The sequence below is a fragment of the Periplaneta americana genome, chromosome 14, assembly GCF_040183065.1.
Source record: "Periplaneta americana isolate PAMFEO1 chromosome 14, P.americana_PAMFEO1_priV1, whole genome shotgun sequence".
In the NCBI taxonomy this organism is placed as follows: Eukaryota; Metazoa; Arthropoda; class Insecta; order Blattodea; family Blattidae; genus Periplaneta; species Periplaneta americana.
The window spans coordinates 82985014-82999891 of NC_091130.1; positions in this window are offsets into that span (position 1 = coordinate 82985014).

Consider the following 14878-nt stretch of genomic DNA (forward strand, 5'->3'; position numbering starts at 1 on the left):
ATGGATGTCTACACTTTTCCCGAGTTGGCCGACATGGCAATGTGTTATGGGGAGGCTCGCGGAAACGGAAGAAGAGCTCTCCACAACAGTTTCAAAACAGAAATCACCCTCATCACACAATGTTTACTCGGCTTTATCAGCGCCTTCGAGACGCATTGGTGGAAGATCGTGTAGGCATCCATTCTCAAATTGATGATTACACTGAACTGAAAGGAAAAGGTATTGAACATTAAACGTAAACAAACAACAACCCTTCTCGTCTCTTACAAACAACTCAACAAACAAACAAACAAACAAACAAACAAACAAACAAACAGAGGTGCACACATTCGCATACATTGACGTACGCCACCGCAAAAACATTTTCTTGGGTAACTTCGAAACGACGCGTCAAAAGACATAGGTTGTTTAACAAAAAGGGTTTCTTATTGTTAGATCTATCACCCCTCAGAGTTTGTCCAATGTCGCAGAAGTTTTGAATCACTCTGTATAAGTTAATCATTACAATTGAACAATACATATGGTAACCTATAAGTATTTACTAAGTATCTGTTTAACATTTAATAATAATAATAATAATAATAATAATAATAATAATAATAATAATAATAATAATAATAATATTTTATTAATTTATACTGGCAGAGTTAACGCCATAGTGCCTTCTCTTACTCTCTACCAGGTCACAAAGTATACAAGCAGTGAACATTTAACAAAAAGTTAAAGAACAGAATACTAATTATTATTGTTATTGAAAATACAGTACGATACTAGTATTTCTACGTTTGCTAGTCTAATATAATTTATTTTTCTAATTAATATAATTCACCTTCAACATATAATAATAATAATAATAATAATAATAATAATAATAATAATAATAATAATAATAATAATAATAATAATAATAGTTAATTCTTGTGTTTAAAACCATTAACTTTAACTTCGTTTTTCTATATTCAGTCTACTTAAAGATTATTTTGTTACATTAAATTATATACTTTTCGTAGCTTCATATCGAGTCCGAATATGCAATATTTCAGTCAGAGCTTTGACCTTCTCTTCCCATCTAATTTTAAATCTAAAAAGAAATTTTCCTCATTTATGTAGATAGCTAGCGTTTAGGGGACCATTCATTTTTTATATATCACTACAGCATTTATTTTTAAAAATGTTTACCCACCCAACAATTTCTCAAATCATTCGTTGCCGCACAATTTAAAGCTAGTTCACATAACGGACATTCATCTTTCTCTACGTTCCCTCTCTTATTTTTGAGTCTCCAGTTACCTAATCTCCACCATGGCATTCCTGTTCTCTCTTCCCTTGAATTTAATCTAATATACTTATTCTTTCTGTTCCCAAAACGTTTTAACCTCCCTGTAGTATTTTAGTGATCCTAGGTCCTTAATATTACGGAAAATATCTTTCCTCAAAACTTTGTTTGTCCTCTCTTTTACCATTCTTGCAATAGTCTTCGTGTTTATAGTCCCTAGTCCCCTGCATAGCCAATTTAGACCTAATCTGTTTATTTCTAATTCCAGCTCTTTCAACCAATTCGATTTCCAATTAGCGGCTTCCATACAAAAGATACATTTTTTCATAATTGCTGAATCATTATTTAACAAAATATTACCTAAATATTTGATTTTCTCCTTAGAATAATTCCTAGATTCGTATCGATCGCCATCTCTAGTAATGCTGCCAGGTTAAAAGTAGTCTCCGGTATTCCTAAAAAAATTTTGCACAGTTTGACTCGTACTTTATCGATGTTTCTGCTAGATAATCTACTGCCCCAGATCTCTATATTATACATTATTTTTTATTCTATTAGTGAATTATATGTTATAAGAAAATTCTTCACACCAATATTCAGCCATTTATTTAAGCATTTAGGCTATCTGCTGCTTAAAGTGCATTTTTTTTCCTTTATTCAATGCCATTTCACTTTGCCACTTCCAATTTCCTCTACTGTCTATTACCACTCCTAGGTACGTGAATCTGGAAACACAATCGGAATCTTATTCACGTATCATTTTTCTTTCTCACTATGCACGTTACTCTTTTTGCAGATTAGAACTATTGACTTCTTTTCGTTAATTTTCATGTTCCAAGTTTTACAGAAACTATTAATTTCGTTAATCGCATTTTGAAGTCCGATGACCGAAAATGCTCCAATAGCGCAGTCATCTGTAAAACGTAGTCCCGGAATAGGTTATGTTATCTGACACTGGGCAATGGGAATTCACATTTACCACATTATCTAGAACATCATTAATAAATATGTTAAATAAATGAGGGCTCAGGTTACATCTTGTCTCACTCCTCTCGTTTGCTCAATCAATTTGGACAGATTTCCATTTGCTAGCCTAATCTTAAATCCAACATCTCTTACACTGATTTTATGTTTTATAAAAATAAGGAATTGACACCAAGTTTTTTCATTTTGTATCACAATTTCCTTTTTTCAATTGAATCGAAATCCTTTTCTAAATCGATAAAAACACCAGTACATAAACCTCTTTTATAATTTAGATATTTATCAATTATGGTCTTAATGATTAACATTATCATCACTTGTTCTGTCTTCTCTGAATCCGCTCTGAAAGTCCGAGATGATATCATACGTCTACATCCATGATCTTGTTAGCAGATCTGTATAAATTTTTCCTAAGCACAATAAGAGTGAGATGTCCCTATAGTTATTAGGATCTTTCTCATCCTCTTTCCCATTGTAAATTGACACAAGTATTGCGGAAGCCCAAGAATCCGGGATTCTGAACTTTTCCCTCATTCTGTTAAACATATTCACCAATATTTTTAACCATCTTTCCTTCCTATTGAATTCTTTCCGGCGTTGAATGAGAATTCCATCTATTTCCGTCCCTGTACATATCTTAGTCTCTCTGCTGCACCTGGTCATCTCCATATCCGTATTCTTCTGGAATATGGATGTCGACCGAAGCGTAATTCATCGGTAAAGGAACCTGACTTCATTGATCATCTGTCCAATAACCATGTTGCTGAGACCACAAAACACGAGCTTCTCGATTTCCACGTTGGATAGCTGGACAACTCAATGGACGACGGGCATTAAGGCTCCTTCTTGAAATCTGTTCCTAATAGTCTTGGTTGATAAACCACATTCCCAATGTTCTGCAACGCATTTCTTAACATGTTAGTAGTTGGAGTCGTTTCTCTCAAGGCTCTTGGGCACATAAATTTATCTTGTACGGCAGTTGTAATCCTCGGTTCACCTCGGTGTCGTTTTTCTAGACTGCCAGATTCGTGATATCGACTCCACATTCTTGATATTTAAAGCCTTTTCCAGTATTCATAGCCCTCACTGCACCAGCTTGTGATCCACCATTTTCAGTTATACCAATCGCTCTAAACATCTCATCTCGGCTTAAATGGCGTTGATGAGCATCTACTGTCCACTATTTTAACAGTTTTTTTTTAATGTTTTGCATTGTTAAAGTTACCAACTCCTCCACTGCCATAAACTGATTATTCTATCTGAGCTACTAAAATAAGAAATTCCAATATAATGTCAGTAAACTAAAACACTGGTTACCATGGTTACCAGGAGTTGGCATTTACATCACGCCAGCTAGCAGTCGACACAGCGGAAATATAACACTTACAATAAATTAATAGATCTAGGTACATTATGTACTCAAATGAAATAAATTGGACCGATGAAATAATAAATCCGTCATTAACTGTAATGTCTAGACTTTATAATGGGAGTTGAAACGTTGACCCCAACAACAATTAAAATATGTAATGATTTGATAGCGCTGAAAATGGAAAAAAAAAAACAATACTCCTATGAGAAGTAAAACCATATACCTATATTATATTGTATACAAATATTAAACGAATTTGATACATAATTTTATAATGTATTATGTTATTTTATAATATAATTTATTATATATAAAACATAAAAAAATATTATTACAACTAGTTTGTCACTGAGAAATAAGGAAAAGCTGTTAACTTGAATTTATTTGAAGCAAAACGTTACTGGATCATGCAATAAGGTAGGCGATGTTTGGATCCTATGTCTCCTCAACTCTTACACTCAATTATTATCTTAGCGTGTGCTCGATTACAGTAATCTCTAGCGCTTGAAAGTGGAACTAAACGCAGGCGCACAGAGAAACAAAACAGGAAAATTCGCTCAATGTCAATTCTATATAATCCCTATTCGCTGATGTTACCGCATTAACAAAAATTGTGAACAGATTTCTGGAATGTTAAGCGCATAAACGTTAAACGGTATAAAATAGTTATTTTTTCGGAGGACATAATTATAGTGCATACATTTTATCTTTCCACACAAGGATGTAAATCGGACGCCGCATTGCGCAGCGCAACTGCACGCATGCGAGCGTGGAAAGATAAAATGTATGCACTGTACTTTCCGCCGCGTTATAGCCTAATTAGCTTTACATCGGTTGGCGTTATATATGGAGTTTTTACTGTAGCTCATTTCATCTCGGTCATACGTCTGTTACGGTACTTCTTTTTCCAATTTATGTGGTCGGAATGTCAAACGAGATCCAGCTTGTCGTCAAACTTTCTGGTCATCTTCCTGAGTATCTTCACCCTGTAATACTACTTTTTTAATTGCTACTGGTCTGTTGTTTAATTATATAGGAAAATACGGAGAAATTGAAAACATGTTAAACCTATTGCAGAGTATACTGTCACCTGGGATATCATACCTTAACATACAGTTGGCATTAGTAGCAGTAGGGATGTTAGAGCTACGTATTTTCTACCTTTACCCACGAGGAAAACTTCATGGCATTCATTTCTGCAAGAGTCTATGTCAACCCCAGGACCAGTGCATACATAGGATTTGGCCAAGTACAAAAACCTATAATCTCACTGTTAATGGGACCCGCTGCCTTCGTCTTTGTAGCGCCTGAACTGTTATACTACCGCGTATTTACTATGATGCCTATCCTTTTCGGAATTTTGTAACATCTTAAAAAAAAAGTGCTTATTACTTCATTACATTTCACGTTTTCCTCTCCGCTGCGAAAAATGATCACGACTGGCTGAAACGGACCTCATCATTTCCCATATTGCAGTTTTCTCCGAAATTTGTAGAGAAAATTGAAGTTTAATTTAAGATTTCGCTTGAAAAGAATGAGCTATTTCAATGTGAAAATAGACAGACCCGCTTAAGTGGTAAAACAAATCCACAACAACATATAAAAATGAATATCATCTTCCGTGTGTTACTGCACGGCCTGTATCCACTATCTTTTGAATTCGTAGCATCATCTCATTTCATTTCCAGTTTTATAGTGGGTGGCAATACGCCAGAAGGTTTATAATCAAAATACAGGTCTGGCAGCTAGAAGTTATGGGAGGTGTGTCTCTCGAAGCGCTGCTGCTGCGAAATTATAAGAAAATATTTCCACAGCACAGTTAACGCGTTGAAGTTAATTGCTTTTGTGAACGGATATCCCAGAACAAATACAGAGTTCAATTAAAGGAGATATTTAGCTTTGTATTGAGTTTATTAAAGTGAGATGGGAAATATAGCCAGCAAATTGATACTTCATGATAGTATAACACATAGGTATGGCCAAATATTAATAATTGAAAGAGTGTAAGAAAAAATATATCAAGAAGGAAATAGTAATTAAAACTTTACTAAATTAAAGGACATGACGAAAATATTACTGCATAAACAAGATACATATACGGTATAACGAAGTTTTGTAATGTTATACAGGGTGTTGTAAAATTTTTGCTACAGGAAATGTAGGGTATGCGTAAAATTTTGGTTCGTTTTCCGAGCTGTAGCGAATTACGTTCTCTCCGCGGTTAGTCAAATGTATTTTTCAGCTACAAGCGCAACTAAGCCAAATTCAGTTTCTGGCCGGTATGATAATACTTATCTTCTTTTATAGGCGCTAGATGTGTGTCCCTTGCCATTATTGTTTGATGTGATGTCTTTGCACCATACTGTGATTGATAGTGGTGGTACAGTATCTAACGACGCTTTAAAATAAAGTAGAGGTTATTTAACGCCGAAATTCAACGTAGGCGAAAAATGCCGTATAGATTTAGTTTGGAACCCTATTTCAGGAACAGGGATCATTAACGCATAGTAAATCTATGACACGTGAGCATAGCTTTATTTTATTCCCTGAGAAAACTTAATTTACTTTATATTAGTTTTTTATACATTGTTTTGTGCATTTATGTGGTAGAAGTGTGTGTGTTAGTAACAAGGAAAATCAATTATTAAGGTCTTACTAATAAACCGTGTATCATTTTTATACGAGACATGAAGATTTGGGAAAGAAAACGTTACTAATGAACCATGCACAAACGATAGATAAGCAGAGTGTAACTATACATGATAATTGCTTTGTGGTAGTTAAAAAGGTAAAGGTAAAGGTATCCCCGTAACATGCCATGAAGACACTTGGGGGGCATGGAGGTAGAGCCCCACGCTTTCCATGACCTCGGTACTAGAATGAGGTGGTGTGGTCGGCACCACGCTCTGACCGCCTTTTACCCCCGGGAAAGACCCGGTACTCAATTTTATAGGAGGCTGAGTGAACCTCGGGGCCGTTCTGAAAGTTTGGCAACGAGAAAAAATCCTGTCACCACCTGGGATCGAACCCCGGACCTACCAGTCCGCAGCCAGCTGCTCAAACCCTGTTTAAGCCCTGTATATAGAGAAAAAAATGGCCGCCTCTCGTAGCGATTGTCATTTTGCCTTGTAATCACAGAACAAATCAAAGAGCACAGAAAAAATCAGTATAATATTATTGTAGCTGTACTCTTTGATCAAAATATAGCATGGTAATCGATCAGGCCCAGTTTTACTACCGATAATTAGCGCTGCACACTAGCGCGCACTATCGGATGCAATAAAGAATATGTTATTCTGTTACATTTCGTAATAAAATATTGAGAAAACTGTGACGTAGTTATATAACAGTTGTGTTGTTATACACGATGTAAGTTATATAGTGATTACTAGTCAGGAATTTACACACGACCTGTAAACGAGGTGTCCACGGTATGTATGTATAATGCAGTTAAACGTGTGTATAGGAGTTTTTATTAGTATGACCGTAAGATACTAAAATACGTTTTACTCGTTAAATTACGTTTACACAGTAAAATTGTTCGTTTTAACATGTTTCTAACTACCCTTGATTTTATTTCGACTGCAAGTCGTATGTCCTTCATCGTCGCAGAAAATAAACACTTGACTGTGCAGAAAAGTCCGTTGATCGGACGAAGTGGGACTGAGTGTTGTCGGTATTAGCCTATGAAAATACCCGATAACTGAAATAAAAACAGGCAACTTCGCGAATAAAAAAGTATAAAGTTATAGCTCTATCGGATACAACCGCAAGTGTTTCAGGTGCGTAGACGTCTATGTGGTCTGGCGAAATATAAATACTACGATTTATTTTGATCTTCGCATTGCTTTTACGCACACGAATCGTATCGTCAGGTTTCTCTTGCCTTTTAATGTCGATATCAGGTACAACAGACGCAGGAACACTGCATTCGCTCGCTCCTTTCGCGTCTTGTCCATTCTCTCTCTCGGTTTTCAGACGTCCCTTATAATCTCTACAACGTTGAGCATTGCTTTCAGGCACACCAATCGATTCGTATCGATATTCTGTCATCCTGATTCCCTTTAATCGATTTCATCTTCGCTTTTTGAGTGACAACCTTCGAAATTGAAATTCTGTCGCCAAAATCCAATTTACACGCACACTATTAACTTTTTTAAATGTCACTGTACAGCAGTCTAGTATGCCTTAAAGAGCTCTTCATTTACTTTCAAATAACACCTCGATCATCGAAATACGTCCGTTTAGTCTGCAGTTACAGCCGATATTAAAAATCCTCGCCATTATGTTTTCTTTCACTGCGCTGTGATGATATCATCAGCGGATGTGATTGCTATGTTATCTCGTGAATAATTATGTCCTCTACACGATGGTGTATGTCACTTAGCTCTAGGTTTCATAGTTTCTGAGATATAAGCGTTGACTACAGCGTGTCGGAAAGTGCCGCGTGTCGTTTTCAGAATGAGAAAGCGATTATGAAATAATTAACGAGAATATTCCGCCTTGTTAAATTTAAATGCAGGGTTTATAAGGACAGAAATGAAAAGAAATATCATTTCATTTCAAATCCCAAATATCCTTAGGCTTACAATTCCAACCATGCTCACAATAATAATCACGAACAGCTTAAACATTTCACCCGATTACATGAATCCCCTGTCACTTTTTTGCTTCTTTTTTGTCTGATGTAAAGAAACGTATTGGTGTTGCTAAGACCTTAAATATATTAAGTTACGATTTTACTCTTTATTTGTATTGCAATTTGTGCCATTTAAGTCAAGTGAATCGTTTTGAATATCAGTAGTATTGCATTGCCTTGAGAATTTGCCTCATGGAATGAGGAAGCAATAATTATGACCTTACTCAGACGGGTATGCGCTATGTTTATTCCATGTATTCATTTTGTATTGTAGCATGTAGCAATAAATACAATAGAATACAATTGAAGAGAAAATTACGCCTTGTTAAATTTAAATGTGGGGAGTATAAAGGCAGAAATGAAAAGAAATCTCAAAATTTGATTTCAAATCTCCCATGTCCTTACAATCTCAACCATGCTCAACTTAACAATCACAAACAGCGTAATTGTTCCATGCAATTATAGGGATTCACTCAGGGCCGGAATTAGGTATAGTGCCGCCCCTAGGCAGTGCTAAAATTTGCCTCCCCCCCTCCCAACTCCCACAAACATTTTATGAGTTCCTATTATACAGGTCATGTTTAATTTAAAAGTAGTTTTTAAATGAAATGTTACAATTCGGAGAACAATTAATTACTGGAATAAAAATAGCCTACATGCTTCTTACTTGTGAATTATAAAGATTTCCTTCGCACTTTCTTCACAGATAAAGCATTGATGATGTCATCAATTCGATCTGACGAATCACATCAGATTCGATGCAAAGAAACATAAATTAAAACTTATTCATTGTTGAAACAAAACTGATTTCTGAAAGGCAGGCTGTGGTTTATTTTTAAACATTGGTTTTGTTGGTGGTATAATTATTACGAGTATTTCTTACTTCGATAGGAAGTATAAGGTAAATTGAAAAATAAACTCAAACTCTTTGCGGAATAAGCCTTTCATATTGAATTATATAGTGGAAAATATATATGCTGGAAAATGATTAAATACTATTGTTGACGATATTATTATATTGGAAATATGTAACTGAGAGTTGTGGTTACTATTCATAGCGATAAGTAATAAACACACATCCAATTTGATTTTCAACAATGCATTATTGTTTATACAAGAAGTTAAATTTAAGCAGTTTCATAATATAACACGGTATTACACTATAATTGTGCAGCTACACACTTTCGTTTTTCTCTCGCCACGACCGCGACAATGCGATAACAAAACAATATCAGACTTCCACAAGGTGTTCAAGAACAAACTTCAGAAAAGATTTACCAATAACTGTTTTAAAAACAAATTTCACTGTGAAGTGGAAAAAAAAAAAAAAAAAAAAAAAAAAAAAAAAAAAAAAAAAAAGAAAGAGAGAGAGAAAATGCCGTCCCCCTGGAAATTGCTGCCCTGGGCTAAATCCGGCATTGGATTCACTGAATTCCCTGTCACTTCGTTTCCCTTTCATGCCTGACGCAAATAAACGCATGGGAGTTGCTATAAGACATTAAACATTCTCTTTTTCATTGATTGGAATTTTATCACTTGTTCTTAATATCTTACTCATAATTTTAAGTCTAATCAGACTCTTCTTCTTCTTCTTCTTCTTCTTCTTCTTCTTCTTCTTCTTCTTAAGGCAGTACAACTTCAAAATTGAATGTCTTGGCCTTCTCAACAATTTTTTTCCAGACACTTCTATTCTGTATGACTATCATCCAATCCGTGATTCATAGCTTCCTCAAATCATTCAAAATATAATCTTCCCAGCGGCTTTTTGGTCTATCCGCTGCTCTAGTTCCCAGGTTTCCATTTACATATATTCCACTAGCCTCTGGGTCTTCCATTCTTTTAACATGGCCAAACCAACTTAACCTCATAGCCCTGATGAAGTTTATTATATTTTGATTGCGTATTAACTCATTTAGTTCTTTTTTAGTTTTTATTCTCCAGTTGTCATCTCTATCCTTGGAGGATCCAAAGATTCTTCTTAAAATCCTCCTTTCAGAAATTAACAATTTTTGTTTGATTGATTCTTTCAATACCAAAGTTTCACAGCCATAGGTGACAACTGGCCTTATTATAGGCCAATATAATCTTAATTTGGCTTCTTTTTTATTAGTTTGCTTTTAAATAAGGTTTGGTTGGCAAAGTAGGCTCTGTTACCATTGGTAATTCGTCTTTAATTTCATCTTCTATCGAATTATTGCCATTTAGTATTGTTTCCAGATATTTAAATTTATTGACTTGAGCAATCTGCCTAATCAGATTCTAGATAACTGAAATAAGAGACTTGTTCTCTTAGATTTCAATTTTTAGAAAAATATATTTGAAAAACGATCGTAGCTTGCGAGCCTTTATTTACTCAGTACTTATCTAAATAACTCCGTTCCCCACTTAACACCTGCCTTATATAAAAGGAGTGTGGTAGCATTACTATAAAATTTACGATGATGTCTTCTTCCACTTGCAGATGACGTCATCGCAAGACCATACATGCTAGTGTTTTCTGGCAGACACGTACGAATATAAAACTATTCAGAAAATTGGCAGCAGCGTTACGCCTGCGCTGCGAAGTGTCCGAGACCTTTCTGATTGTCAAGGCCTTCTGGTATGCATCACAAATCGCAGGGTTCCACTCCGGTTGCGCGAGATAAAATCAGAAGGCACACCCACGCATGATCTTTGATTGGTATAGTTTCTAATGAAACAAAGCCCGATAAATTTTCTGTTGCTTCTCGAGAAAGGAGTTGTAAAGTTCAAAAGCAGGGAACAAAAACAGTCCTGAGCTTACACAGAAAGATAGCTTATGGTGTGTGTATGTGTGTGTTATAACAATGGATGATGTAACCACTATTATGTTGCAGATTTATGAACTTGATGAACGAAGTCTCTAACACTGAATAGAGATAAATGTAACAACAAAAATACATACTCTCAGTTAAATGGTTTACAAAATTTATGTAGCAGCACATACAGATAAAGAAAAAACTTTTCTTTGTATAAGAACCTAGTAAGTCAGTCAAACTGTCAGCAATCTGTATTTTAGTAAGCTTTTACAACTGAATAATTCAAAGAAATATTTGTGAAATGCTATATTGTCAATATTTTACAATATACAGAAAAATCTCGTTAATTCGTACTCCATTAAACCAGATATAGTTTAATCCGTTCAGGCGTTCTGAAGAAAAAAATTGGAAAATTACTATAATCCCGCAAGGCGAGACTTAAATTTCCACATGAATACACAAAAGGCCACGAAAATAAGATTTTTAATTCTGTGGCTGTAATGAACGACAAAGCACTCTATATTGGTCTATTAAAGACTGAAGATAGCCAAAAAAATCACTACAGAACAATAGCATCCTACTGAAGGTAGAGAGTACTATTCTTCTCACATGGTGAATCAGTCTCAGATAGTCTCAATAATTGGTTAATGTTCACACATTTTTCACACGGTCACTTGCAACAGTGAAGGGGTTGACGCCTCCGCCTTCACCCTCCTCCTACCTTCTCCCTCGCTATGTTTTGCGGGGTGTATTTTATATGACACCATCTTTGTCGACTGCTTCCATAGATAGAAGATGAATTTCTTCCATTAAATATACACGGAATCGAACCACGTGCTGGTTCGATTGGAAGCGCATACGCTCAGAGCCACCGCGGCGTAGGCCTACGTTCATTGAATTTATGTTTTCAGAATTAAGTAGGAAGTTTAATTAGGTTTATATCAGTGTACATTTGAGGTGTTCCGTAAGAGAAGGGCGAGCCCACAAAGGGTCGAATTTTATGTTTTTTATTCCTCCGAAGATTTAAGACATATCTGCAACATAAGCCTGGCAGACGTTGGTGGGCTCGCCCTTACTATATAGAAATTATCATTGTTTGTAAGGTTGTAAAAACTGCGTAGTCTGTGACAGGTTCATAATATTCATATTACTCCGTACGACAAGGGCGAATACGCCACTCTGCCTGAAGGCGCGCGCCATTTGTCTCAGTGTAGTTGTAACCACGCAGCCGAGTACAACTGTAGTGAGGAATTACGTGTATTTATGGACATTGTAATAGCTTATTGTGAGTAATAGTGACAGTGATAATCAACCAGGCATATCTGGTCATTGTAGGAAACGTCAGAGGCATGTTGAAAAATGGATAAACGTACAGAGATTAAAAGAAACAAAGGTGAATCGTACATTAGTACGAAAACATCTCGACATGTGCAAGCTCGTGGTATAGGCCCGCCATGTACTTGTGGATGCTTCAGAGGATTACGTACGGAGAAAATACAATATGTACTTATTTCGTAATTTCTGGAAGTTGGGTGATTATGACATCCAGAATGTCTATATTTCTAAGCTCTTAACAATTGCTGATCTGAACAGATGTCGCATTAAGAACAGGCCGACCTCTCTCAGCTGTTTTTGCCAAAGTAGTATGTCACGCCAATAATGTTCACTTCTGAGAAAGTAAAGGACCTGAAAGCTCTCCTTATCTATGTGCCACAGAACGTTTCTGGACGACGTGATCAGCAAACGAAACGTGCAACTAGCAGTGACCGACTCAGAGGAACATCTTCATGAAGATGATATAATGAATTAATTATTAGCGCCTCTGTTTCTAGAACAAGTGAAACCACTTTTGATAGCAAGGGTAATAACATGACAGGCATCTACTTATTTTTGTTTATTAATAATTTCAGACACTTTGTAAATGTCACATCACAGTGGGATTAAGTGTTTTTATTTATTTTTATTATTATTATTATTATTATTATTATTATTATTATTATTATTATTATTATTATTATATTGTTGTTAATGTCTGCTACTATTGAGTTCATTCTATGCCCTTTGCTTTTTCTAATATACTGTTTTCAAATTATTCCCATAATATTGATGAATTTATAATGTCATCTATGATCACTATTAAGTTGGAATGTTAAATTGGACATTTAATTGCAATTTTCAATACAGGTATTAGTTTTTCAGTGCACAAAGTAATTATCATTATTTACAGACGTGTCCTTGGCGGCTTCGCCCTTATCTCGTTTACAGGCAAAATACTTCGAACATCGATTATGTCTAAAGTACATTTGGCGGGTTCGCCCTTATCTTACGGAACGCCTCATTTGTTCATTTCTTTTTAATTTGCTTTATGTTATTTTATAGAAAATTTGAACATTATGGTGGACGTGTAAATTAACACATTAAAATTAGGAGTCAAGCTGCAAGTAGCATGTAGCCAATTTTAACTGAGCAACGAGATGTTTTTCTGATATGCGAAATTCTCTTTGGTTGTTCAAAATTCATTAAAAAACATTGTTCACATAACAAAAAATAACTGTGATACTGGCGCAAATTACCTACCTCATTTTGAATTTGTAAGCATTTTGAAATATCTACTCGTGCCAAGTTTTTAGACTGATTTCACATAAGTGTAATTTAATAGATCTGCAACTTCTTCTTGTAGATATGACCTAAACTTTATTATATTCACACTAAACGAATTTGCAAACAATTCAAAAATCAATATCCATGTTTTTTTAAACGATTAAATCGTTTGTTATTAAAATCTACTTTAAGTCCATTCAAGAGTTCGAAAGAGTGACTATTGACTACACACAAGGAAAATGATAGAATTTTTTCTGATAAATTTCCTTCCCATACATCTACCAGGCGTTTAAAAGGGTTTGTATGTATTAACGTTTCGTTATTCTCATGTAAATGCAAAAATTAAACTGTCTCAAGGTGTTCTGATATATTAGAAAGAAACGTCAAGTCTGTTATCGAATTTGATCCATTAATTCAGCAATGTTTGTATCCTAAAACTCAAGAGTTGAATAACTATGATATAAATTTTCGAAATGAATGCGGTAATAAATTATGTCGTCTGTGATAATCATAGGCTACATCTTCGTTTATGAAATCAGCTATTAGACGACTACACATGTGAAAAAACAAGCCAGTCCATAACTAATCCTATCGTGTCTACTTGAACAATGTTTAACTTTGAATAAACAAGTGATGGCTAATGGGAGGGAGATCATGCCTTACTCCTCCACCTTGCTTTTGTGTTAAGAGTTTGACTAGCGAGTCAAGAAATGCCAACGACTGGTCTACGAATATGGACTGTTATTGTCTTGCGATTGTCCTTTGATGGTCCTACATTGTGCCAGATCCACACCCACAAAGGTCCACAATGTGTATATTAGAGATGAACAACGATCGAGAAAACGAGACTAACAGCGCCCGCAAAGCCGAAAACCCGAAAACCCGCACGACAGTGTTGTGTTACGTTGCGTCCTTGACGTAAAGACTACCGGGTCTTCCGAGACTCGATATTGTGATCAAGTCCCGAAGTTCCGAAGTCAGCAGTTGTTTATACCTGACTGAACTTTTATCTACTTTGACAATTATTATATATGTATAAGCAATGAAGTATTCTATTTGAAACATATCTACCTTTCAGTGTATAATAATCCGTTTCCTAGTTTCTATTTAATTGCTAGGCCCTTATTAAAAGGCTAGGAATTTTCTTTACATATGTTTACGATCAAGTGTGCAGTCTCAAGTAAAAAGATATTAATGTCATGTTTTATGTTTCTTACAATAGCAAATTT